Below are 26,666 nucleotides of genomic sequence, written 5' to 3'. Positions count from 1 at the left end.
ACGTAAAACGATACTTGCTAACTAGAGATACAGCTACACCCAGCGTGAGGCAGAGGTTCACCATTTGCAAGTACAGGCTTAGGCTGGAAAATTTTGCAGGTTGAGTATTTTCCTTGTTTCGCATTTTAATAAATCCCCTTCCCGTCTCCACCTTCTGGATTTGAGGGTGCTCATAGCCATCATGTGTAGATCAGAAATTTCCCCCTTTTGCTACCAGTTAGTCTTTGGCTGCGTTGAAAGTCATTTCACCAACTTGCAAGCCACTCTTTCCTTTTAGTAGCACCAATAACATCTTGGTACTCCTGGCAGTAACTAGTGGTGCTGGGCTGTCCCGCTCCCAGGTTGGACAACAACGTTACCAGAAGCATGCTGCACGGTGGAATTCAGCAAAAAAGCTCCATATGTTGTGTGCAAAAGAAAACATTACTTTTGGCACAACTTTTTGCGCCAGAAGTCAGTTGCCACCAGAAGACAGAGGCAGAACGTGCCAGAACAAACCTAATTGCAATACTTGGGAGGTGTTTTATATTTTTCTTCCTAACTGTGTCCAGGTGTGTTGAATTGTTTGAGGGAAATTCATGGTGTTGAGAAACAGAAAAAGTCTAACTGTTTAACTAATGACGAGAGCAATACATTCTGCTGAGCCTGAACCTCTGAATTGTGTTTTGCTTTGTTGTTTCTACTTTCAGTAGCGTAAATCTAAATAAACAACATTACATGTAACAGCTACTTCTGAGATGCTCGCTGTTGGAGTTCATGGATATATTAATATATGAATTAATGGATTATTTTTGAGTAAGGCATTAATAGGAAAAAAGGAAAATAAGGGCAAATAAGGTAAAGATTAAATGAAAAATTTCCAAATACTTAAAATGAGGCTTTCCATCAAAGCCAAATATTTTTAGGATTTTTGATCCACAAATTATTTTCATTCTTTTGACTTTTCATCTTGGTTCAGTATATTTTTCTGGGTTCCTGAAAATATTTGATGGAAAGGAAAGTTTTTTCGTATCAGTTGTAACAGTTACTAGAAATAGGATAACTGAGCAATGAAATATGCTGCAAATAAGATATATCCCTTCAAAGTCCTCCTCCTGTTGTAATTTCTTCATTGGTAACATTGAGATAAACACAGCCTTTTTCCATTGCCAAATATTTTGCAGTTTGCCAGTGCACACAGACGTCTACTTAAGAACTGAAAAGTGCTGCTCTTACCAGCGATGCCTGAAGAATAAAGAAAAGAAAATGCTGTAGGATGGGCAAAAAGGAATAGCCAAGAGAAATGGGGAAGGTTTTCTTTATTTGCATGTGGATATGCAGCGGCTGTGCACACACAGGCACTTTTCACAAAGCCTGTTCAATCACGTGAAAAACTCATTATGTTTTTTGAAGCTCATTTCATAGAATCATAGAATCATAGAATCATTTAGGTTGGAAAAGACCCTTGGGATCATCGAGTCCGACCGTCAACCCCACTCTACAAAGTTCTCCCTTACACCACCTCCCTGGGCAGCCTATTCCAGTGTCTAACCACTCTTTCTGTAAAGAATTTTTTCCTAATGTCCAGCCTAAACCTACCCTGTTGCAGCTTGAACCCATTCCCTCTTGTTCTATCGCTAATTACCTGAGAGAAGAGACCAGCACCAACCTCTCTACAATGTCCTTTCAAGTAGTTGTAGAGAGCGATGAGGTCTCCCCTCAGCCTCCTCTTCCTCAGACTAAACAGTCCCAGCTCCTTCAGTCACTCCTCATAAGACTTATTCTCCAGGCCCTTCACCAGCTTCGTTGCCCTCCTCTGCACTCGCTCCAGCACCTCGATATCTCTCTCGTATTGGGGTGCCCAGAACTGGACACAAGACTCAAGGTGTGGCCTCACCAGTGCTGAGTACAGGGGGACAATCACCTCCCTCCTTCTGCTGGTCACACTGGTTCTAAATACAAGCCAGGGTGCCATTGGCTTTCTTGGCCACCTGGGCACACTGCTGGCTCATGTTCAGCCGCTTGTCGATTAGAACCCCCAGGTCCTTTTCTGCCGGGCAGCTCTCCAGCCACACTTCCCCAAGCCTGTAGCGCTGCATGGGGTTGTTGTGGCACAAGTGCAGAACCTGGCACTTGGCCTTGTTGAAGCTCATACCGTTAGCATTGGCCCATCCGTCCAATCTATCCAAGTCTCTCTGTAGAGCCTCCCTGTCCTCATGCAGATCAACACTCCCGCTTAGCTTCGTGTCATCTGCAAACTTGCTGATGATACACTCTATGTCCTTATCAAGGTCGTCAATAAAGATGTTAAATAGAAATGGTCTCAACACCGAGCCCTGAGGGACACCACTTGTGACCAGCCGCCAGCTGGATTTAACTCCATTGACCACCACTCTTTGGGACCGTCCATCCAGCCAGTGCTTGATCCAGCAGATCGTATGCTCATCCAGGCCATGAGCCGCCAGTTTTTCCATGAGAGTTCTATGGCGAACAGAGTCAAATGCTTTTTGAAAGTCTAGGTAGACAATGTCCACAGCCTTTCCCTCGTCCAATAATTGGGTCATCTTGTCATAGAAGGAGATGAGGTTCGTTAGGCAGGACCTGCCTCTCATAAACCCATGCTGACTAGGCCTGATCCCCTGCTTGTCCATTACATGAGTTGCAATGGCACTCAAGATGATCTGCTCCATGACCTTCCCTGCTACCGAGGTCAGACTGACAGGCCTATAGTTTCCCGAATCCTCCTTTCTGTCTTTTTTGTAGATGGGCGCTACATTTGCTACCCTCCAGTCCATTGGGACCTCCCCAGTTAGCCATGACTTCAGGTAGATCATGGAAAGTGGCTTGGTGAGCACATCTGCCACCTCTTTCAGCACTCTTGGATGTAGCCCGTCCGTCCGGTCCCATAGACCTGTGCGCATCCAAGTGGCGTAGCAGGTCATAGATCACTTCCTCTTTCATTGTGATGACCTCATTCAGCTTCCCCTCCCTGTCTCCTAGCTGACGAGGCTGGGTGCCCAGGGAACAGCTAATTCCACTGCTAAAGACTGAGGCAAAGTAGGCATTGAGCACCTCAGCCTTTTCCTCATCCTTTGTGACTATGTTTCCCTCTGCATCCAGTAAGGGAGGGAGATTTTCCCTAATCCTCCTTTTGTTGTTAATGAATTTATAGAAACATGTTTTGTTATCCTTAACAGCTGTAGCTAGGTTGAGCTCTAGCTGCACTTTGGCTCTCCTAATTTTCTCCCTGCATAGCTTCACTATATCCTTATAGTCTTCAGGAGAACTGGGGCTGGAGCTGATGTGGGCTGAGGCGACGCTGAGCCACAACGTGACCTCCCTGTGTGTATGAAAGACCCAGTGGCTGGCTTAAGATAAGGAATAAGAACAGTAATGGGGACTTTGCCAGCTTTTACAATTTATTTCAGTGACTCCCCAACACCCCTAAAGCGGTGTCCTGTGTGTGGCTCTTTTGCAAGTGAAGTTTTGCAGTGTGTGCAAAGCATTGAGTGCAGCAGAACTAGGAAGTTGCATTGTTTCTGAGCAAAACTGCTTTCAGACGCACAAAGCTGTCCCTCACGGGGCCCTGGTTCATACTTCACCATCCTTGGGCACACGAGGCATCTCAATCAGCTCCCAGGGGCCAGAGACCTGTGCCAAGTGCACCCAGGTCGTGCCTCACTCCTGGGAACAGCAGAATTACCTCAGCTGGCATTTTTAGAAAATGTTGGTTTGCATAGACCCTTCGCAAAAATTGCTGTATTTTAAAAGCAAGGTCTTATAGTAGAACTGTTTGGTAACTTTAGCTACAGCATGGTCGGAGGCAGCCATATTGTAGGGGTAGGAGAAAGCTGTAAAACTGCTCCATCCCTATGAGCTCTTTGAGCCCAAAAACCATTGGGGAGATTCACTATCCCCAGACTGCTCTTGGGCAAATCTGTGCATTAGAATTAGGCATTTTGTTTGCCATCCAAAATAGAGACAACAGAACATTAATGAATCCATCCTCAAAGAGATTGGTGAGATATGAATGTTTGGCCTTTGTTCTTCTCTCTTTTTTTGGTTTTTTTTTTTTTTACTCTTTTTACTCCTTTTTTTAAAGAACTTTTTCTTTAACTCTTGGGTTGGAAAAATAAGCCAGTAATGTTCACTTAAAAAAGAAATAAAAATTGGCAGTATAGAGGACAGTTTGGGAGTCTTAAAGCAGCACTTGGCCCTAGTTCTGTTCCAGACCCCTTAAACTTATCGATTGAGGCATTCTTAATAGCCTTTTAAAAAAAAAAATAAAAATGAAAATGGATAGTTCCATCAATGCACTATCTTAAATTCAATATTCATCCCAATAGATTTCACTGACAAGTTTTGCTTTGCCATGAAACACGGCATTGTGTTAAGGAAGTTGTGGGGGAACTTGTAGGTTTTGGCAGCTGGAGTGAGGGGAAACTGTGGTTTTTAGATTAGAGGAAGGTGTGGGAATCAGGTCTTTGGCTAGCAGTCGGAGCAGTGGGGCTTGCGCACGTTGTCTGTGTGCATTTTTGTGTCAGCCTTCAGAAGGTGTCGCCGGGCGGAGGTGAGCGGGATGCAGAGGCACCGATGGCCATGGTCCTCACTGGGTCGCTGGCTCGCTCCGCAGCAGCGATGGCTCCGTGCCATCCTGACATCCTCGAGATGCTCCCCAACTCTCCCCTGCCCCCCTAAGAGAGGCAAAGGATTTCCAGGCACCATCCCATCCCCGTGCCCACATTAATGGCCTGGGGAAAAGAAATTTCCTTTCCCAGCTGGGGCATCTCCATTTACAAGGCTGCCAAGCTCCTGAGGACTGCAACTCTCAGGCAAACATATTTCCAGATATTTTCTGTGGCTGCACTATATATTCTGTGGTTCAGTCTCATGAGATATGCAGGGTTTTCCATGGCAACCACAGAGATAGTTTTCTTCTTAAAGAAACAGCGAGTAACAGAAAATGAGACGTTTACATGGATAAAATCAACCAGTTTAAGGACATCAGGAAACCCACCACAACAAACTCTGCTCCCAGGAATGCAGCTCTATCCCCATGAGGAGCAGGGGTAGGGAAAAACGTGTGACATGTTAGTCACAGTCCTGGATGTGCTACGGAAAAAGGCAAATTGAGAGCAAGAGCAGCCAAGCAAATATCTCTCCTGTTTGTGCCTCACCTGTCTCTGCACCTCCTCACCTCGCCCAGCTAAGTCTGTCCCAGGTCCCTCACCAACTCTCCAGGGTCTGTTTTTAAAGTGCATTCCCACTTATTCGCTTATTTTTTAAAAATGTAGTTTGCCTGTTCTTCCCTATGGCTGCCTGAACACCCATCCAGATTGGCGTCTTGACCACAATCCAAACTGGTCTCCATCTCTTTTCTCCCTCTCTTGCTAACCGTCAATGACCTCCATTGCTCTGTATCTCCTTCAGAGTTCACTTTTTCTATGAAGCTCAATGACCTTCTCTCAGCTGTCATTGCAGCGCCTGAACTATTTATAATGGTCTGTGTAGCACTTTCTCTTTGCTATCCCACATTTTTACTGGGAGGTCTTTGGGAAGGCGTCTTTCCACTTTCAGGTGCCAAGCACTCCTGAATTACTCTGCTGCCCAGAGAGGTGGTGGAGTCTCCATCTCTGGAGACACTCAAAACCCGCCTGGACGCGTTCCTGTGCAACCTGCTCTAGGTGAGGTTGGACGGGGGGGTTGGACTAGATGTTCTCCAGAGGTCCCTTCCAACCCCTACCATTCTGTGATTCTGTGATTCTGCCAGCCATTACATGTGCTAGACGTCATTAGAACTGTAATAGAGGAAGTAAATGTTGACAAATTAGAGGGAAATTCAGAAAATGTCAGCAACAACAAGGGACCAAAAGGGTCTAATTTAGGATTACTAAAATATCTAAATATCCTCCCTAAGAAAGGTTGCAGAAAAGGCTTTCCTAAGCCCACAAAGGTATAAGGGGTATACAAACAGAAGGAAAATACACATTCAGGGTGGAGTTTGGAAAGCAGATAAACTTCAGAGGATGATATTAAGAAGCAAAACCCTAGGAGAAACCTTCCTTCTGGTAATCTCTAGTGGCTTGTGGAGTTACCACAATGGCAGACAGCAGAAATCTCTCCGTTGACGCTTTTCCTTCTTGCCAGTTTAACTGTGTGATTTTGAGCTGTTGTCTCTCACCATCCAGGAGGGACCCACAGCAGCCAGTATAAAGCCTTCTAGGACGGCACGACTTGAACCTCTCCTGTCCAAAGCACTTCTGCTATGTGAAGCAACGACGCACATTGATGCAGGGATCTGTCCCAGATCCACACCTATACCATTATGCTACTGGAGCAAAGATCCTACTGTTTCTCTTTCCTATGAGCCTTTGTTATGCTGCAAGTCAATGCTTACCCCCCCGGGAAGCTCAGGGATGAGACTCTTTAAAATGATTGACTTGCCTGAAGTGACTTGTCCTCACTAGTGAGAGATGAGGCTTAATCTTGCCAGTTTCTGAGAATGCTCTGCCCAAGGACTTGGCTCTCCATAGCTGACCACGTGGCACAAAGAGCTGGAGTACCTAAACCAAGGGCTGCCACAGCTACACTCCCTTGTGAACACAGCTCTAAATGCACAGTAGCAGTCACCCATGTCCCACGGATGCTGAGGATTTGGACCTAAAGCAGTCCGGATTTCACCCCTGGGAACTAAAGCTCAGACTCTTGAGGAAGGACCCTTACCAGAATGAGAACTCAACATTTCCATAGGATGCCAAATAATTACCCTCCCTGCATTTTTTTGCCTTCAAAGCATGGGTGTGTTCATATATAAAACCAGTGAAAATCATTTGTTTGATACCAGCCAGAGGATGCGGTCATGGGATGCAGTGACATGGTGCACTCAGCAAATACTGCAGAGCGCTTCGGAAAGCAAGTTACACGATTTGCTCTGAGTCGCATGGAAAGAGAGGGCAGGACCAGCAGCAGAGCCCTGGCATCACAGCTTCCAAATCTGAGCCGTAACCACAAAACTCTCCTTCCTTCCTCCCACGGCCACTCCTGTGCGGCTTCACTGGGGGAGGGGAAAAAGCAGTCAATGCTGATAAATGGAAAATGAACTCAGTAGCAAAAGCAATTTTGTTTCCAAACTTTTAAACTACAAAGAGTAAAGGGAGGGAAGTGGGTAAACCCATTAAAACAGATAATCTACAGTGTTCTGGTAACTGGGATATACTATAATCTTTATAAGTGAACCGTTTTCCAGCTAGAATATGTGTTCGTCCTCACAAAATGTCTGGAGTAAGAACCACAATAAATTGTTGCAGCTCCTTTGAAGTCCGCCAAGCTTCTGCAAGCTGGGCAGGCTGAGGACCAGCTCTGGAAAACTTTCTCTTCATTTGAATATTAAGAGGGCTAATAAAACAAAGAAGACATGGTAAATTCTGGAAGTTTTTCTTTAGTTGCCAAGGGACAATTTGGACGTGAGCATGTTTTTTAATAGCTCTCTTCACTCTAGTCCGTTAGTCGTGCTTACAGTACCAGTTGCAAAGAGCATCTCCTGCTGCTTTGCAGATTAATTGCCCAATGTTTGCATGAAGTGCTGTGTCAGTGCTAAGTGTTATTACTTCCAGCAGCACCACTCTGCAGCAAATGCAAGCAGCCGCTTTGAGAGGGCCATCATTGCTTCTGCAATGCCTCCACATTCCTCGAAGCAAGGTCCTGCCCTCTGCTCCAGTAAGTGGCATTTCTCCATAGAGCTCCATTTGCTGTGTAATTGGACCCTATATAATGATCCCCATGGAACTTATGCAGTCAAGGTGTCTAGCGACACTGATATGTTAAGGTGATGGCTGTTCTATATTCAGTGATGGTGGCACCCTGCAGAGTATCTCCAGCTCCTGATCATAGAAAGCAGGGTTTTAGGGTCAAGAATACCTGCTTCTGAACTCCCCCCAGCAGTGGCTAATGAGAGCCAAAATACAGAGCAATTCATGTATTTTCCCACAGTCCTTGGGACAATTCTGTCTTGTCTGCAGACATCCATATGTGTGCTTTTACAGTAGAAAGTCATAAAAAGCGTTTTTCACTCCTTGCCTGTTTTACTCAAAAGCCAGCTGTCACCACGTCTTACACTCAAGACACGTGATCTGTGATCAGCCTGCCAGGAGACTAGGGGAACAAGAAAGGTTCCCCTTTTTCCAGTTACCTTGAAGTCCTGTTTGCACTGATATCCTGGCAAGACCCTGGGAAGGTGCAGTTCCACTTCTCTCTTGTCATGGCATTATTTAAAAGAACAATCTTGGAAGTTTTCCCTCCTACATATGCTATGAACCAGCCCATGCACATTCATCATCGTTTCCAGGACACGGAGGAGGAGAGTAGAGAGCAGATCAGAATCAGTCTTTGTTTTCTCAGCACCTTTATAGCAGCAGTCTTGGAGAAAAGAGGAAGCGGTTCTGAGACCTGAGGTTCCTCTTTATGTTTCTACAGGAATTTCCTATAAAATGGAGTGTGCATTTTCCAAGGAAATGAGTTATACACTCAACACTTGCATTGATAAAGTCCTGCAGGGAAGAGAGATGGGAAGGGAACGCTCATAGAAAATATATCCATCCACAGGAAACTTGTATTAATGCAAGGTCACAGCCCATTGCTGGAATACACATGGAAGAAACTTCACATCACTTTTATGCTGCTCACTGAATGATTATATTCCTAAAAGGAGCATTACAGAGAAGATGGAGCCAGACTTCTCAGAGGTGTACTGCAAAGGGACAACAGGCAACTTGATCTAACTTTGAAGCTGGCCCTGCTTTGAGAGACATCCAGTGGTCTCTGCCAACCCCAGTTACTCTACGGTGCTATGATATTTAAAAAAGAAATGTATGCTATGTAGAATGTCTATTAAGAGGTGACATGCTTGTTAAAGATGCCTGATTTTTTGCAGTACTTAGATTCTATTTAAAGTTGTCAGTATCTCCCCAAAATTTCCCCTGAAATTTTCTCCTTTTAGCTCAAAATTTCCCTGGTTTTCTTCAGAACTCAAAATGAATCAGCACTCTCTGCATAAGAGCATAAGCTCATTAGAAATACCCTGCTGTGTCAGATCCATCATCCATCTATTCCACCAGTGACAGCAGGAGATGCTATTTAGGGAGAACACACAAGCCCAGATGATACTATCTGTGGTTTATTTCCCTCACGCTCCCTCAGCATTGACACTCACTGGAAAAGGGATGTTCAAGTTCCCTGTGGTTGCTGTTCATGGCCTGTTTCACAGTCTCCCGTAGCAGCAATGCCAGAAGTTCAGTACACCATATGTAAAACTATGTGTTTTTAAAAGATCCTCTACCGGTTTCAGTGAGTGTCGGGTAGTTTCAGTATTGTGCGATGTGGTCAGTAACCGTTCTACAGTCACACTGCCCACCACCTTCCTGAGGGTGTCAATCCCAATCATATCCCCCCTTCAGCTTTCTCTTCATCCAGAAGAGACCCAGCCTTTCCAGTGCCTCCTCATAAGGCAGCTTCTCCAATCCCTAGATTATTTTGGTCATCTTCCTCATCACTTCCCCGAACTCTTTATTGTCTTGAGATGTAGAAACCAGGATCACACACAAGATTCAGAGCATGGCAGCAAAATGACTCTTCGTCATGACTGTAATATCCTTCCTGATGAGCACCAGCATTGTATTGACTTTCTTCCATTACACTTAACATTAAGTCAACAATTTCAGAGAACTGCCAATGATGGCTCCAAGATCTCTTTCTTGAGTTGTAACAGCATCTTTACTTTTTTTGTTACAAAAAATCCATACAGATATGTAAGAGCGAGAAAGCTCTGTGAGTAGGTGGTGTAAAATCAGGAGTACCTAAAAATACTTAACTCATTTTTAAATAATGAGCTAATAAGCTAAATAATTAAAAATAACTACCTTAGGACTACAATAAAAATAAAGCTTAGCTGGACATTCTTAACTCTGTCCAGTGTCGGTAAATAAGATGGCTTGGTCTTTACCTACATTATCACGTACCTCTCAAGCAATACATTTGTCCCATTCCTGGAGCTCAGTTTGAGTTTCCTTGCAGAGTCGCATTTCATTCTATGTACATTTTCCTTGGAAATTTTCTCATGCTTTGCTTTCTTACACTCTTTAGAAGAAATTATGCAGTTGCTGTAAAGCTGCCCAAAGTATCAACATTAGTGTGGCTTGTTATAGCTAGATACATGCATTTTACCTGGACAGTAGTGCTATTCCCGTCATACTTTTCCCCCTTGCATGTCCAGCACGTAAGCGTGATGGACCTGTTTCTCCTACAGAGTTTCCATACATTAAATGTTTGTCAAGAGTTACACTGGAAGAAGATAGAACATACCTTTGAGGTGCACAGATCCACTCCGGGACTAATCCAAAGAAGGGTGGTCGTCTGGGTGAAAAACTGATGAACAGTAATCATAGAGTCCAATAACATGCCTTGAACGCTAGTACATTTGTAAGAAAAATGTAGGCTAATAATCAGATAATTGACTATTATGACAACGAACATAGCGAAAAAAGAGTAGGAAAAACTCTACTGAGCAGTATCTGAATCTAAACTAAAGTAATATGTTTACTATTTTGTGTTTATGTCATCAGTCAGTCACACCAGCCTGCTGCCTGTGCAGGAGATGTTAATTCTCAGTGTTTGGTACCTGCTGAGTTCTGAGCTATAATTGTGCTGTCTGAATTCTTTAGGGACTTTTATTTTTTCATGGCCTACAATTATGAAACATTTGCTCTAAAGAGCTCTTAGTAGCTTTTCACATTGCTGCCTCTTTTATTGCGATAAAATGGGAACATACACAACCTAAGGCTAAATGCTGCTCTGCACTGGACAACAGATAAGTTACTATGGAGAAAGCCTTGTGTGCAACTCATTTCAAAATCTGCCTCCAGGTCCTGAACACAAACTAAAATATTCTTATACTGACTTATCAGCTTGCAGACTGAAAATGAAGGTGGGTGTAGGGCAGATTCATCCATCCTGGGGTTCAAGCACCTCTCAAGGCATTGCTGGTGCTGCAAACCTGAAGGTTGGGCTGCCACACCATGATGAAGAGACACAGGAAACACAAAAAATAGAAAACTCCATGGACTTCAGCACCAATGAGAACATCCAAGTCTTTTATAACCCAACTTTGTTCCTTCTCTGAGAAAGTCCAGGTCACTCCTGCACTGGCAGCAAGCTGGTGTGGGACAACGTTTCCCCAGTGCTGCTACATGGAAGCATTCAAAGCAAAGACCCGGGGGTGGGGGCCACTGAGGGTCCCTAAACCCATACTCCCACTCCCGGTAAACTCTGAAGTTGCCTTGGTAGGAAATGACTCTGTGACATGTCAGCAATGGAAAGCACATGCCCAAATTCGCCAAGAGACCAGAACAGAGGAGGAATCACATGCGATTGCTGCTAATTATGCCTCTGATGACAAGTCTGAGAAAGATCTCAGATAACACAGTGGCATTTAAAGCCCTGATGAGGAATCACTTGGTTCTGGCAGAGTCTGAACTCCCAGCCTATCCCTCACCCGTGCCAAATGTTGAACTAATGCCTCTGCCCCGATGAGGGAAATCTCCCTCCAGAACTCCATTTTTTAAAGACCTTGTCTTCACTAAATAAGACATTTTTTTTTTCCATGCACTGAATGGCTTTCCCAGACATACACAGAATGCAAAGGCTGATCCTAGAAATTGAGCTGTGCTGGAGAAGGCGTGCGGAGCCAGAGGATTTAGGACCCTGAGGCTCCAACACAGGCTGCAGTGAGGCCACCTGAAAGCAATTAGCTCTTGCCTGAGCTAGGATGTACCCTCCTCTGCCTCTGAAATCACTGTGGCCAGGCCTGCCTCTGCTGCCCTTATGGTAACTAGCTTTAAAAAAAGATGATAATAGCCAGATTAGCATATTGACATCATAAACCCAGCTACATGTGAATTAAGTGAATCCATTCTCAAGCTGTGAAGTTATTTAGTCTGAACGGTACCAGCAAGGAGAGGAAATATTTATTTTTTTTATGATGTCAGGATCAAGACCTGGAGTGGCTGCGGCGGGTGCTGCTGCTGCCATAAGAGTCGGTGATTAAAACAAGATGATGTTTATCCAGCGCCAGCACTGAAACAAGCTGTTTAAAAGGGAAGTTTGTTTACAGCACAGTAGTACCTAGACTTCCCCTGAACGTACTCCCTCTTCCAGAACACATCTGCTCTGCAAAGTGCAGACCTGCTTGAAAGCAGCTCAACATGGGGGCTATGCTGCTCGGTGAGGACAACCAGCCTGCTTGACCCTAACATCCTTCCTTCCTCTCCATTTAGCAAAATCGTAACATCAAACCGGAAAGAGAATGACTGTGGCTACCTTTTCAGAGGTGGTGTGGTATGAGGATATTTGTTTTTCCTCTCCCAGCGAATTCTAGATGTCAGAAATTGCCAATGGATGGAGATGTCAAACAGTAGCAGGAATAGTCGCACGGAAGGAGTCACACATCCACCCCTGGTGTTGGGAGAGAAATTCTTTGTGGAGCTGCAGCTCCAGGATGGCTTAGAGATGTTATACCAAGAATGCCAAGGCAACCGTTGCAGTCTCCTACAGCTCAAGCAGAAAAAGCTTTAGAAACAGTATGGTACTTGAAGATCAAGGCACAGTCAATGATGCTACTACAGTCTACATCTGGTGGAGACCTGGTCATACATCAGTGATGTTTCCTGGCTCTTCTCTTTGTTCAAGGAAAGCTCTCGTCAGCTCAGCTTCACACACCTTTCTGAGCCTACATGCCTCCGTTTTTTGCAGCGTAGTCTGTACATTGCTCAGTTTATGCTGTCTGTAACCTTGCAAGGAGACCAGGACAGCAACCGTCTCAAGAACTGCAACTCCATCTTCCACATTCAGCTTGTTCTCTATATTTCAGTTGCATCAGCTTTCAGTAGTATGACATGACAATAGCCATCATAAGGGAGACCATCAGCCTTGTTTGTCTTTGCTGGGAGAAACATCTCTTGATCCATGGGCTGGCTACTGCTGTAGTAGAGCTAACAGTATAGCAAATAGCTTGTACTCCATTTCCTTCAAGTTCATTCTGTTCTCATGAGGAAAACCCTTTGTGTCTTCGATTAAACACCAGTCTGTGCCTTGCCATTCATGGACATGCAAAAACAAGTGATGTTATTGCACAAGCCCACATCATGCTCAGCCACGGACACTGTTCTAGTTCATTTGGAAAAGCATACACCACATCTGGCAAGACTGGTATTCCTTTTATTAAAAACAATGAGCTACATTTTGGTCTGACTCCTGTTTTGCTAAAGCTGTGCAGCTGTTAAATATAATGCATGTGAGTATTAAATAGTGCTTTCTCTGTGCTCATGTGAGCACACGCATGTGGGGAATTGGCAAGTCTTCCTCTCTTAAAAGACAAAAGGGAAGCATTTGAGCTTGGGACAACACAAGAAGAACTTGGACAACTGGATGAATTCATGAGCAAGAGGGAAGTTCTCTCTGCTGTGGTGTGAAGCATGGCCAAATAGCCTTGGGCAGACTCGTCACACACACAGAGGGAAAAACAATCCATCACTTCTTGCCTCAGCCATAAGTTTCATCTGGCAAAATAACTTTCACCAAATAAAATAACTCCTGATGCTGTTCTGTATAACCAGACCACAGAAAGGTTACCCTCAGAAACAACATCTGACACCAGATGGTGCATGAGATAAGCAAAATACCGGTAGAAGACACCCCACATCTGCCTTAGAAACCTTACAGCCCCACTGCAGCTCTTCCTGGCAACAGTGAACTCCAAAATAAACTATGCTGAACATGAGGAAAAATTCTCCAAGGTTGAGCAATACTCCCTGTCCATTGCAGTCACATTCAACATCTGCCAGGGTCCTCACCAGGCTACTGCAGTGCACCTTGCTGTAGGAGAAGCAGGACTTGGGTTACCTTGACCCAAGGACTGCTTTGCTGGTCAAGTCCTCTTTGACTGACAGCTATACTGGCAAAGTTACCTTTATGTTGGTATAATAAAACTAATCCTTTGAGGCAAACAGCCTTTACCCTTAAAAAAAAAGATTTTTCCAGTAAGACCATCTATAACAGGGACCAGGAGAGCAGCATTGTTACCGCCAATCCTCCACACCCAGCCCTGATGTGACTAAGCAGACAGAAAGGCATCATGGAGATAGAGTTCACCTGGGATGTGCTTCCATTGGAGTAAAGCCCCAGGGAAAATGTTGGGGCTATACCACTCTCAGGCCAACGTAACCGAAAGAAAAAGCACATCAGTGCTGTGCTTTCTGAAGTCCCACTGAAATATGAATACGAATCTTTATCCTCCCTGCAAGTAGACGTGCAGTCTTTCTCTTCTGCTCCCCTCTTCGCGGGCCACTATTTGATTTCTTTGCTTGAAATAAAGTCGAGGATAACACCGGGGGCAATATATTCCATAAAGATGGGGCCTGCTGTCTTCGCTGCTCTGCAGTTCCCTGGCCTGGGACATTGTCAGAAAATACCGAATTATAGACATGGACTTGAGAATCTAAGCATGACATTTTTAAAGAGAACCAAGTTCCTAGCCCAAGCCGCTGAAAAAAAAATTCACATGTGAACCTCTTTCCCTGGGCTGAGTCCTGTAATCAGAAGGGATATTTTCTCCTACTTTAACCTCATTGCAGTTAAATCTTAAGTGACATTTGGCACCTTAATCATGACATCTAACATAAATGTCAATGCTGTTAATTCTTTCTGTGTTGTCCAAACTAACAGAAACCTCACAGTAACTGTTATTATCATGGACATATTCCACAGCACCCACTTGCTTCTCATTGCATTTGCACATCCAGAATCGCCACCTCCCCCAGATCTTTGCGGTGTTGCCATGAGCCTGCAGTAAAAAAATACTGCACTCAACAGAAGAGGAAAGCAAAATATTTAGGGCAGCTTAGAATAAATCAAAATGAAATAAGACTTTGTTTGGCAGCCACTTATTTTTTTTTTAAATTAATTCTGTGAAGGAAAAAAGAAAAATCCTTAATGTTTAAGATTTTGCTCAGTCTGTGATCTGCCGCTTAAGTGAGCTCGGTAATGCAGGTGTTTTGATGGAGAAACTAGGTCAAGTTTCTCTGAGATGTGGGCAAGGCCTCAGATGTTATTTAGCATCGTAGGAGTCTATGGTATTTCCAGGCACTGCGGTAAGGAGAGGACACAGAGGCAGAGACGTTCTCACGTGGGTACCACTGGGGAAAGGCTCCACAGACCTTTAATTTGCATCTCTCTCCTCCCCGTCCCTGGGAAATCAGCTGCTGAGAACTGAGGCGAGGTGCCCTCCCGAAAGAGCTGATTTGCATCTAGCAAAGAGCAATAGAAAATGAAGGAAGCTTTCACTAGTTCTCTGTTTGGGTTTCCTGTGCCACCTGTTTTATCCAAAAAATAAGTGCAGCATGTAAAGCACCACAGAGCCCACAGTGAGATGAAAACCAGCTTCCTCAAAATGAGTCCAGATACATCAGATGGGGCACCAACCAGACAGGGCTACTTCCTCCATCAGAGGCATCTGCCTCTCCCCCGATGGCTAGCAGATCATCATGATGCCATCTGGGACCTGGGCTCATCCTGCATGGACGCAGGGCATCACTTAGAAACCATCCCTGCCATCTTGAGCCCAACCAGAAACCACTCTGCTTCACCTTGAATGGGAAACCACGTCATGCTGGGAGCAGGAGAGGTCCCGGTGGTGTTTCTGTCAGGCTGCACACCCTGGCCATGGCCAAAAAGAAAACACATTGAGCCCTGTGGTTGTGCAGCAACCTGATTTCCTGATCTTTTCTGATCTCCTCCCTTTCCACTTATCTGGTTACTTTCAGAGTAGAGCAGGCTAGTTAAGCACTCATGTCCAGGTTTCACCCTGGCATGGAGGCAGACGGACAGCAGAAGGCACCAGTGCTGCTCCACAGTCCCAACACAACCACCATCTTCTGCTTTTCTCATCTGTAGGTGACACCAGAATACAGCATCCCAGCCATCTGACCAGACCATGCAAGTGTGGCATGTCACATCCTGGCACAGATGTCAAATGTGTCAACAAGAGCAGTTCCCCAGGGAACATGAGCTAGAGGACACCAAGTGCTGGACCATGACAATTAAAAGATGGAGGAGCAAACTGTCTGCCAGTCGGGCCAAAGACCCTTCATATTAGGTCACGGCTACTACCCCAGTGGTCTGACATTTCCAATCTATTTCAGGTGGCAATTGAAGGATCTGCTCTTGCTTCAGCAGCCTCTCTATTCACGACTCGCTGACCCAGCTCTGCCGGTGATAAAACATTTCCAGACAAAAGCTCCTTCTTGACTCAACCCCCCTGACAGGAAAACAGAATGAGCCTGTAAGCATGACCCTTCCCATCCACGTGGCACATGACTCACCTTCTTCACAGATCTCTTTCCCAGAATAAGTATGAGGGAAAAAAAAGGAAGTACAGCAAGAAGAAAACATCAGAAACACAGCAGGAAAATAAGCAAGTGCCTAAGACGTAAAAACAACTGCTACAGACAGTTCTACAAATCTTCATTAGAATATCATCACACAAGGTTATTGTGAAGAAGCCTTGGAAATACGGACCACAGCACAGTGCAGTGAGAGTTACTGTTTCCAAGAGGACAGTGAATCTCAGCATACAGGAAACTGCTATTAGTGAGATAACTGTCAGACCGCATTCACGCTGCAAACATCTTCATGACCTGCAAAAAGCATCCAAGGGAGAGGGTAAATGAGCTTCCAAGCTTTGTGTCACTGCAACTTATATCCTGCTAGTAGCTAAGTGAAACTCAGCTGAATACCTCTGCCGAGCCCCAGCTCACTGCCTGCAGCAGTCATGAAGAACCATGTCTCACCAGTACTGTTGCTGATAGTGTCATGGTTTAATCCCAGCCAGTAACTAGGAGCACACAGACACTCACTCACACCCCCCATTTGGGATGGGGGAGAGAATCGGAAGAGTAAAAGTGAGAAAAAACTTGTGGGTTGAGATAAAGGCAGTTTAATAGGTAGACCAAAGGCACACACAAGCAAAGCAAAACAAGGAATTAATTTATTGCTTCCCTTTGGCAGGCAGGTGTTCAGCCATCTCCAGGAGAGCAGGCCTCCATCACGCGTAATGGTTACTTGGGAAGACAAACACCATAACTCTGAATTTGCCCCCTCTTCCTTCTTCCCCCAGCTTTATATGCTAAGCAGACATCATATGGTATGGAATATCCCTTTGGTCATTTGGGGTCAGCTGCCCCGGCTGTGTCTCCTCCCAGCTTCTTGCGCACCCCCAGCCTACTCACTGGTGAGGCGGTACGAGGAGCAGAAAAGTCCTTGACTGCTCAGCAACAACCAAAACCATCAGTGCGCTATTGACATTGCTCTGGTACCATATCCAAAACACAGCCCCACAAGCAAGAAAGTTAACTCCATCCTAGCTGAAACCATGACAGACAGTAAATTAAAATTTGGCTCCTGGTTTAGCCAGGACAGGAAGAGTGGGATTCATCTGAAGAGACAAAGGTAACTAAAATATAGAGAAGTGCATCTTGTCTCATCACTGAGTCTCTTCTAGTAATGAAATAAGAGGAGCAGACACTTGGTGGTGATAATTCACCCATCCTAAAGCAGGCAGCAGATGTAGAGGAGCTCAGAGGGCTGATGCTTCCCCATTGGCAATGCAGGGAGGACACTGGACAAGCTCAGCTGCAGATGTCAAACAGGAGGGGACAATTCCCATTCCCACATGCTGGCATACTTTGCAATACAGCTCGTCCATGAGACAACTGACCCCCAGCTCCAGGTCTGGTGATTCCCTGAATGAAGCCAGCCAACAGATTTCCATTTCCAAAGTCACCAAAGAATTGGGGGAATTGAAATATGTTACCAGACTAGTCGGATTTGGTCTGATTTCATAATTTCCTAATTTTTCTGACACCTGAAGATTTTTCATTATTTTATTTCTTGAAGCAATGGGCTTTCCTCCCCTTTGCTGAGGCTGGTATGGGACACCCATCCAAATTCTGACATGAAAACAACCTGGATGAAAGAAAAATCGGTGGAAAGACATGGAGGGGAAAGAAAAGACTGTTGAGAAAAACAGCAAAACAAAACAGCCTTGGCAGCCCTGAGCTTTTCACACTTGTGTTTGCAAAGATAAATTCCCTGGTCAATTCTGGAGTGCTGAATACATGGAAAGGGCCCTTTTTATCCCATATGAGAACTAAGTCCAAATAAATGCCAGCTGTCCCTTATGTGAGGCCCCCCCTCCCTGCTCGCTCTCTGAGGAGTCTGTATTGAGCAAACTTGCTCTCCCGCTGAGATCCTTTGGGAAGCCCAGTAAGGGGGGCAGAGAAGACTTCTGGTGCTATCACAAAGGCAGAATATGTTGTATTTATGCCCTCAAGGAGAACTACTCACTAGATACCATCCCTGCTCCCCAAAGGAAGCAACAACTTTTCTGCTAACGCTGCTGCCGTGTGGTTTGTGCTGAAATCCCGAAGCCTCCTCCTCCGGCAGCTGAGCAGACAAACCACAGGCCAGCCACTTTCCCTGTGTTTCAGTTTTCCTCTTAGCAGAGGGGATAATAAAATTACCCAGCACTCAGGAATGCTGTAGCTTTAATTCATTAATATCTATAAGGAGCTTAGAGATCCTCCGCCATAAGGGGCTCTGGAAACGCCAACAGAAATGCTTTGCATCCCATTGCTGTTCTCCGACTTTCAAAATTTCCCGACTGAATCCACCCATTCAAGTCATTTGAGTTCTGAATTTCCTGACTCGGCAAACTCGAATCAGCTTTTCACCATGATCCCAGGAGCGAAAACGTGCTCTTTGTCAGCGGGAGGAATCGGGGAGCAGCACTAGGCGGGCTGTGTGCCGCCCGAGCCAGCCGCAGCTCGGGCACCTGCTGGCACGCACGAGTCTGAATGCACTGAATGCACGCGGAGATGCTGGTTTTGCAAACAAATGGATTTTGTAAATCCTGTTAACGTTTCTGTCTGTAAGAGCTTCCCAGCAGAAAAGGAGCGTGTCCACGTGAGTATCGGATCCACTTACCCTTATAGATTTTAGAATAGTAGCTTCATTTGACTCAGGCTGGAGATACAAATAGATTCATCGTAGAGTGGGCACCCTAGCTGTGTTTGTGAGAATGGTGGCTTTCAGGAAATTAAATTTTAGATTAGCTGTTCTAAGCTGCAAGAAGGGGAGAGATGCGTGCCTCTAAAGACACACCGGCTCTGGAGGGCTCAGTTCAACCACGCTCCAGCAAAATAACCAGTTGGGAGATAACACAGGGGCTGCGTGCGCAAACTGCTTTTTTTGCTCTCTCTCTCTCTCAATCACAGGATTTTATTCCAAAAAAGTTGCTGGAATGTTTTGTTCTCGTAAGGTTTAAGCAGCTTAGGCAGGGAAAAATTGCATAACCCCTTTGCTACGTAAGCTTCAGCGTTTGACATGCACTGAACTCCTTCTGCTCCGCGCATACACAGTCACCCTTTGCACGGGATGGGAGTAAACAAGGAAGCTGACTCTGATAAGAAGGGGAAAAGGGTCCTGGGAGCTGCTGTGGTGAATACAGGAGAAATGGGGAGGGGCAGCAGCAGCACAGCCTGTCTGCCAGCACTTTACACACAAAATCGCTGAAATCCACCCATTCACCAAAGCAGGGAGACTGCCACGGGGCAGGGCACACACATGCCACACACCTGGCTGCGCGCGTTTGTCACCCACCAAATGCACAAGCTGTCCCGAATTGACACAAAATACACAGCAAAACAAGGCAAAAATGGAAAGCGGAGATATTTACCAGGCTCCAGCAATCGCAGCAGGGCACTCTTTGTCGCCCCTGGAAGTGGCTTTTCATGGCTTCATAGTCAGCCTTCATCAGTGGGCTTAAGCATGGCCATGGTTTGGGAGGGGGAGGAGGTGGGAACTGCTAAAAAACTCGCCCTTTTGTGTATTTGTGAAGGGACCCTCATACCGGTAGGTACGGAGGTGCTCGGGCAGGGAGGTGGCAGTCTGGCCGTGACCCCGCCGCCTGAGTGCAAAGGAGATTAGCAGAAGTTGCATTAGAAGTTGGTGTCCAACAGGCTGAAGCTGGCTCTCAGGCTCGTCTCTCTTTAGACAGACTTAATAATGGCCCCGTTCTTCACCGCATTGCTGTGATCATCAGTTATCGAATGCTAGAAACCCGCTGTATACTGTAAAATCCTAGCTGTTGTTATCAGAATTTATTGTGTGGGCAATTAACATAGGCAATCCCATTACCGCTGATGGGATTTATCTGAGTAAATCTCACATGTGTTATTCTCCTAGAAAAACAAGCGATCAACTTTTTGGCTTGGCCTAAGTTCCCAAAGATAAATGTATTCATTCATTTATTACTAACTACACAGCTTGTGGCCATGTGGTGTGAGTATAAACAAGCTGAACAAATGTCTAGTATGGGAAGGAATAAAATGTTAATGCAAAAAATTGATTTGGTGATCTCTTTGCAGCCAGTGAGATGGGTATTTCATTGCCAGGTCTGACTATGTAAAATAGTAATTGTGTGATTAGCGCTTAATGACTGGAGTTTGTTTCTTTTCATCCCAATCATTAAAGCCATGTTGATCTGCTCAGAACACATCGATAATTTCTGAATATATCAGCAAGCAAATCAGAAACCACAACAGCCTGCTCGGGCCCTGTTTATTTCTCTGCATTGACATGCAGTAGACCTTGCCAGACAAAGATGTCTCCAGCAGAGTAGGGCAGAGGACAAAGAACATGGAGATGGGGCAGTACCCGAGCTGTTACCCTTCAGAAATACCAAGTCACGAGATTACACCCATCCAGAGGAGGACGATGGTGGCGATGCTGCTGTTAAAGCTGGGGGACGGTGGTGTAGGCAGCCGCAGAGCACACACAGCAGGCCCTGCTTGCTGCACGCTACACACAGCTGACACCCCTGCCTACAAACGTTAACTGCATGAGAGTGCTGCAGCAAATCCCCACCTGCGCAAGACCCAAAACACTTCTCCAAACCATTCTTGGCCACAAAAGACTTGCTTTGAGTCGTGGTTTCCTGCTTCACTCCCACATTACCTTCTGCGGCATTACAAAGCCTGCAGAGCAAGGTTGCACTCCATGCAGAGCCCCGTGTCTCTCTGCGCCCTGCCTTTTAGCACAGCTACAGCTATTATTTTGCTTTTGACTATGTCTGTAGCACTTCCCAGCCCTGGGAGACCTGACCTTTCACCACCTCTCATGCTGCTACAAGTGGTGGTGTTGAGTACCATGGCTGGGATTTTCAAAGGTGTGTAAGGGGGTTAGGTGCCTACCTCCTGAGGTTTTTCAGGAAGAGAGGAAGGCTAATTCCTCTAGTTATGCCCACTTGTAAGAAGAGAGGCTCTCTGGACACAGCATGCAGCAAGGACACTGTCAGGCATACTGCGAACTGGCCTGTGTGAGCACACTTATGTCCCTGCTCATCACTTGGCCCCGGGCAAGATACATGTAGGCTTTGCGCCAAAATCACTGCAGAGATTCTTGTTCTTGTTCTGCGGGAGGAAAATCCCAAAACAGAACAAGCTACAGATATGGATAAATATTCATCTGGCATTCAAGAGAAATGCATAGATGCAGCTTGAGTTGGTTTCCATCTGTTAGTGATGATCCCAAGCGCTGTTACTGGAAGCAGAACCCAACCGGCTAATTCCTCCCTATTGCATTACACCTCCAAAGCTGAAGCAGAAAGCCTGTTTCTTGACCTGGGTCTGTGCTACCAGGCAAACTGTCTGTCTGTCTGAGCGATGGACTTTTTTATGAGCAGGAACAGTGCCAGTGCTTTGACTGTATAGGCAGACTATGACCACAGCAAGTAGGAGGGCGGCATGGTCGAAGGGAGCAATGCATCGCTCCTGGTCTGTCTCCTCGCTAAGGGATGCTCTGCTGATGTGGGTGAGTGAACAAGCCAGACCCCTCCATGTCAGTTAGAAGCAGTGTTGTCACACAACCTGGATGTAAAAAATAATGTTTGGGTCAAGGGAAAAACCTTTATTGGTGAAGAAAACAAGCCAGGACACTTTGCACGTTCTTAAGGGCAAGAGAAGTGATGCAGTTCAAGCCCATGGAGCTCTGCACACCCAAACCAGAACAGCTTCCTCCTTGCTACCTGCTGGCCCCTCCTGTCCTCTGAGCTGTGCCACAGCACCTGGAGTGACGCTGGTTGGGACTGGCCAAAACCTTTGAGGGATTGTGCTAATTAATAATTAATGGAGAGGGTCTCCCACCTGTGCCCTGGCCCTGTTTAGCTCACTAGCCTAGGTGTAGCCAAAGGTCCCAACATGGGAGTCAAGCCCTTTGGACTCGAGAGTCCAAAGCTGACTTTTCTCAGCGCTGTGGGTTGTGCTGAGCTCGTGAGTCTAAACTGAGAATTCCCAATGGGACCCGAATTCCCCCAAAGTTAGTAAGGGAGTCTGGAGACCGCATACTGTCCCATTACAGCCCATTTCCACTGGACAGGCAGTGAGCCCAGATGGCTGGTTTTGATATAAAACATGTTTTCACTATTTTTGTCGCTCCCTCCCTGCTGCTCATGTGTTTGCTTCACCCGGCTGTGACTCCCTCCTTATTGCAGCCTGACTGTGGCTGTGACTCCAGATGACACGCCAGTACAGCCATAAATGTGGGGCTTAATACCCAAGTTTGATCCATCGCACCACCACAGAGCAGTACCAATCAATAACACAAAAGTGGGTACACGGTAAAGGAAATGGATAGAAACCTCCCTAAATCCAGCTTCAAAAAAGAGGGAAAATAACCTACTGAAGTCACTTTATTTCCGGTTTTGTATTTCCGATTGATACTACCGTAGGTGGATGTGCAAAGAATTGTAGGTGTCCTGCTGAATTAAATTTGGAGGCAACTGATGATGCCATGTTACATTATAAATAATGTCTGTCTAAAGCAGTTGAATTCATTCTTATAATGCTTTTTTCTTCCTTAAAACACTGGTGCCAAGCCCAATAAATTGATAGAAGAACTCCCACTCACTTGAGTAAATTTTGGATCGTGTCCTGCGGGATTAGTCCACATGAGCTTTACAGAGCAAGGACTTGCACACAGCAGTAACAGATTAATGAGACCATTTCTGTGACTGAACATTTGCCGACAGGGGTTAAGTTTGCATGGACAAGCACTAACAGGCTTAAGTCATCATCTTAATAGCCTGCGCATCCATTACATTGAAAGTGAAATGAGCACATCTGGGTGCCTGGAGATGAGAATGATTAATAATGGGGGGAAAAAAAGGCGGACAACTGAGCGGGTGAAGAAACCATATGAAGAGTATGGGACGGTCGTTCAAAGAGTCACGCTCAAACCTGGGGAGTTTGTGGATCTGATGAGTGGCGCGTGCTCTTGCGCAAACACGTCACGCTGACAAACGGGCCCAGTGTTTGATTTCCATTGGAGCACTGGTGTCAAAGCTGTACTGCTGACACAGAAGCACAATTCCTGCTCGCTTTGGTAGGAGCTGCCCATACGCGATGGAGACCACAGTGTGAGCAGCAGGGTCCAGGTCGAACCACCTAACATGAGGAGATCGTGAGTTAAGTCTAACAACTGATGCATGTGCAGAGAGAGGGTTTAAATAAACATGCTTCGATGTGGGGACAGGCGATGCGTTTGGAAATCTGGGCAGGCTCTTTCTGCCGTCTGTGTTTTGTTTCTGAATCCAATGCTATCATAATGAATAAGCTGTTTGCTCTTTCGACTGCACACCACATGACAGCTAGTTTCCATCCAAAAGCTTTGGCCCCTGCATGTAAATTGATCCTGTAAAGTTAACTCCTTTGTTCAAGAGGTTAAGTATGTGATGTATCAATTGGGCTTTTTTGTGTAAAAGCCACAGAGCAATACACTTACTGAGCCATATGTATATTGCAGAATAATTTGCAGTAAAGGTATGTGGAGGAGCAAAGATGGATCATACAAAAAAAATGTAGGCTCCAGTTCAAGAAAGTATCCATTTAGAACAGAGCAGAATTTAAGCATATGCTTAACTCCCACTGAAATATGGTTTCTAATCACATGTTTCAGGTTAAGCGTGTGGTTAATGCTGGCCCCAATAGGGAGGGATTTAGACACATGCTTAAAACCTCTGAACTGGGGTAGGGGTTACAAAAAGGCCTCTGGAGTCTGGGCCGACCAGACCAGGGATCCAAATTTGCACCCAGTCTCTACTAAATGTGCCAGGGAGACCCACAAGGGGAAGCAAAAGTCTGAAGAAAACAGCTGGATCATCTGGAGACACTTCAGAAGGCCAAAAATGCAAGCTGGGTTTGACCTTAACCATGAGACATGGCAATTACAGCTCCCTGGGTTGCAGCAGCACAGCCAGGAGTTGACGGCACCTGGGGCTTCACCACTCCCACGTGGACCTCCTGCTTACAGGCTCGGGGCAGGTGGATGCTGAGGACACCAGCCCTGGACTCCATTTGTACTTTTGACTCACGCTTTGGACATGACCTTGAGCTACGTTCCCACTGCAACACGATGACTTTAGTATCTGTCCCAGCCACCCACGTGAGAGTGAAGGACCAGGAGATGCTCTCAAACATGATGGAAAAGTACCACCACCCTATATCCTGGTTGCTGTCACCATAAAGACATTCCAGGGAGTACAAAGAGCCTCTGTAAAAGTAGCCTTGCCACAATGGAGAATTCAGAATTAACCACAGGGAAAATAGGAATCTTCCTTGCAGGAAACAGGACTGTCTTTGCATTGTCTTCTTCAGTGAAATCAACGTTGCCTAGGTAGAATGACGTCTCCTCTGACATCTTAATCCCTGCCGCCTACCCTGCTGGCAGTGGGATCATATGCATCTTTGGCAACAGACAATTGGCATTTTCAAAACATGTTAAATTCTTCCCTTCTGCTGCAGTGCATCTGGACACAAAACGTACTGGCAGCCTCGCTCAACGTTATCATTTTATTAGAAACTCTTGAAGGAGCATATTTGTCTTATCCCTTCAGCTTTTTGTTATTTCTCTCTGGTAGCAAGAACCAACAGCCAGCGAGGTACTTTCCAAAGAAAATAGAGGCACAGCCTCTGCCTTGCAGAGCCATCAATCCCTTTAAGATCCTTTGCAGTGTTGTGAAATAAGAGAATAAGAAATCTAACCCCACCGTTGTGAAAATGTAAAGGTACTTTTAATATTTCTTTTTTGTGTGTGTCTCTGTGTGTGTGTGTGTGCTTAACCTTCGTCTTTTTAATAAGGAGGTTTATTTTTTCCATTGTAAATGGGTAGACTAGGAAAAGAAGTGTTCTCCTTGATTTCCCTGCCTTAATCCAGTTCCAAGGTGGAGCATCGCATCAGCCGTGCTGCTAAACACCCAACGTGCTCTTCCTCCTTGGCAACCCTGGATTAAGCAATTCCCACAGATGCACGAGCAAAGCCTGGAATGGCACCGGCTGAAAGGGCTTGCAGGGATTTCAGGAGCGCAGTCGAGCTCCTGTCTGATCCGAACCGGCGGAGCTCCGCTGCCTTCCTCAGAGCTCTGCCAACTCATGCCAGGTGGGGATCTGGCCCTCAGCCTTTATTAATTACCATACGCACTCAGAGATGAAAAATACGTTTATCACAAAGCAGAGAGAAACCCATCAGCTGCGCAAGCTGCCAAAACGGAAGGCGTTCGCTCGGCTCCAAAGGGGCATCACCTTGGTGGGACCAGGCACATATCTGCCAGGAGCGGGGTAGCTCTCTCTGATGCTAACCAAAGGTGATGGAGAGAGACCAGACAGCTCTTTGGAGTCCCTCCCTGCCCTATTTTTCTATGATGTCTGTTATTTAATGAGGGATCAAATCTTCCCTGTTGGTAAAAATTATACCAGCTAAGGCCAGGCAATGTCTGTGGCAGGAGCAGAGGGCTCAGCGGGCTGTGCCGCTCGGTTCAGACAGGATTTTGAGGACAAAGTTGGGCTTCTGGGAATTGGAGCTACAGAGGGCGTGACCAGGAGCTCCCGGTGGAGTCAGGCTACATGCAGTGAAGGTGCTGGACAAATTCAGAGCAGTTGAGTTTCCCCAGGCATTTTTCTGCCTGGTTTGGGAGGTTTTGCATGGATTAGGGAAGGATTTGTCAGACTGCAATGCCAAACCAGTATTTGCCCAGAGAAGCCTTTTTATTTTTTAATTGTGTCAGAGATCTCTAGCTGGCATCTCTCTCTCCAAACCTGGCCAGTCAGTAGAAACAGAATATTTATTCCCAGCCTTTGTTTCACAACTGGGGGTGGTGAGGGGAGGGCTGAAGCTTCTTTTGTCTGACTTTAAAGAGATACCCCCTCCTCTTCATCTGCTTCCAGCTCATCCTCCTGGCTGGCAGACGTGGAGGCTTCCCTGCCAGGGCGGGCGAGGGAGGGGGAAGCTGACAATGGCTCCCTTGGTGTGAGAGCATCGGTAATAACACAAGGCCCCCTTAGATGCACACGTGCCTTTCTGTTGACTGCTGTGGGAGTTGCCTGCATATTTTAGGAGACAATTAGGCCAATGCAGCGTAGACTGACTATTCACTCTTCATCTCCAACCCCGGGAAGCAGGAGGAATGATTTATTAGGGAGACAGACTTAACGTCTTCTGTCTTTGGTCAGCTGTGATGTGAAAATAGCCTC

General features: G+C 45.9%; 1 protein-coding gene across 4 annotated transcripts in view; it reads left to right on the top strand.

The window, feature by feature from the left end:
• The first annotated feature begins 18,480 nt into the window (after nucleotides 1-18,480).
• ASAP1 (ArfGAP with SH3 domain, ankyrin repeat and PH domain 1) overlaps nucleotides 18,481-26,666 on the top strand; it is a 193,813-nt gene continuing 185,627 nt past the window's right edge. For 2 of the 4 annotated variants that reach the window (XM_074577833.1, XM_074577825.1), the window contains exon 1: nucleotides 18,481-19,047. The gene's annotated coding sequence lies outside the window, so the exon portion shown is untranslated. Of the gene's footprint in view, nucleotides 19,048-24,903; nucleotides 25,205-26,666 lie in introns of those variants that run through there. The other 2 variants (XM_074577829.1, XM_074577828.1) reach the window with 2 other exon arrangements.

Source organism: Larus michahellis, chromosome 2, assembly GCF_964199755.1.
Source record: "Larus michahellis chromosome 2, bLarMic1.1, whole genome shotgun sequence".
NCBI classification, from domain to species: domain Eukaryota; kingdom Metazoa; phylum Chordata; class Aves; order Charadriiformes; family Laridae; genus Larus; species Larus michahellis.
This window is presented reverse-complemented; position numbering and strand designations above follow the sequence as displayed.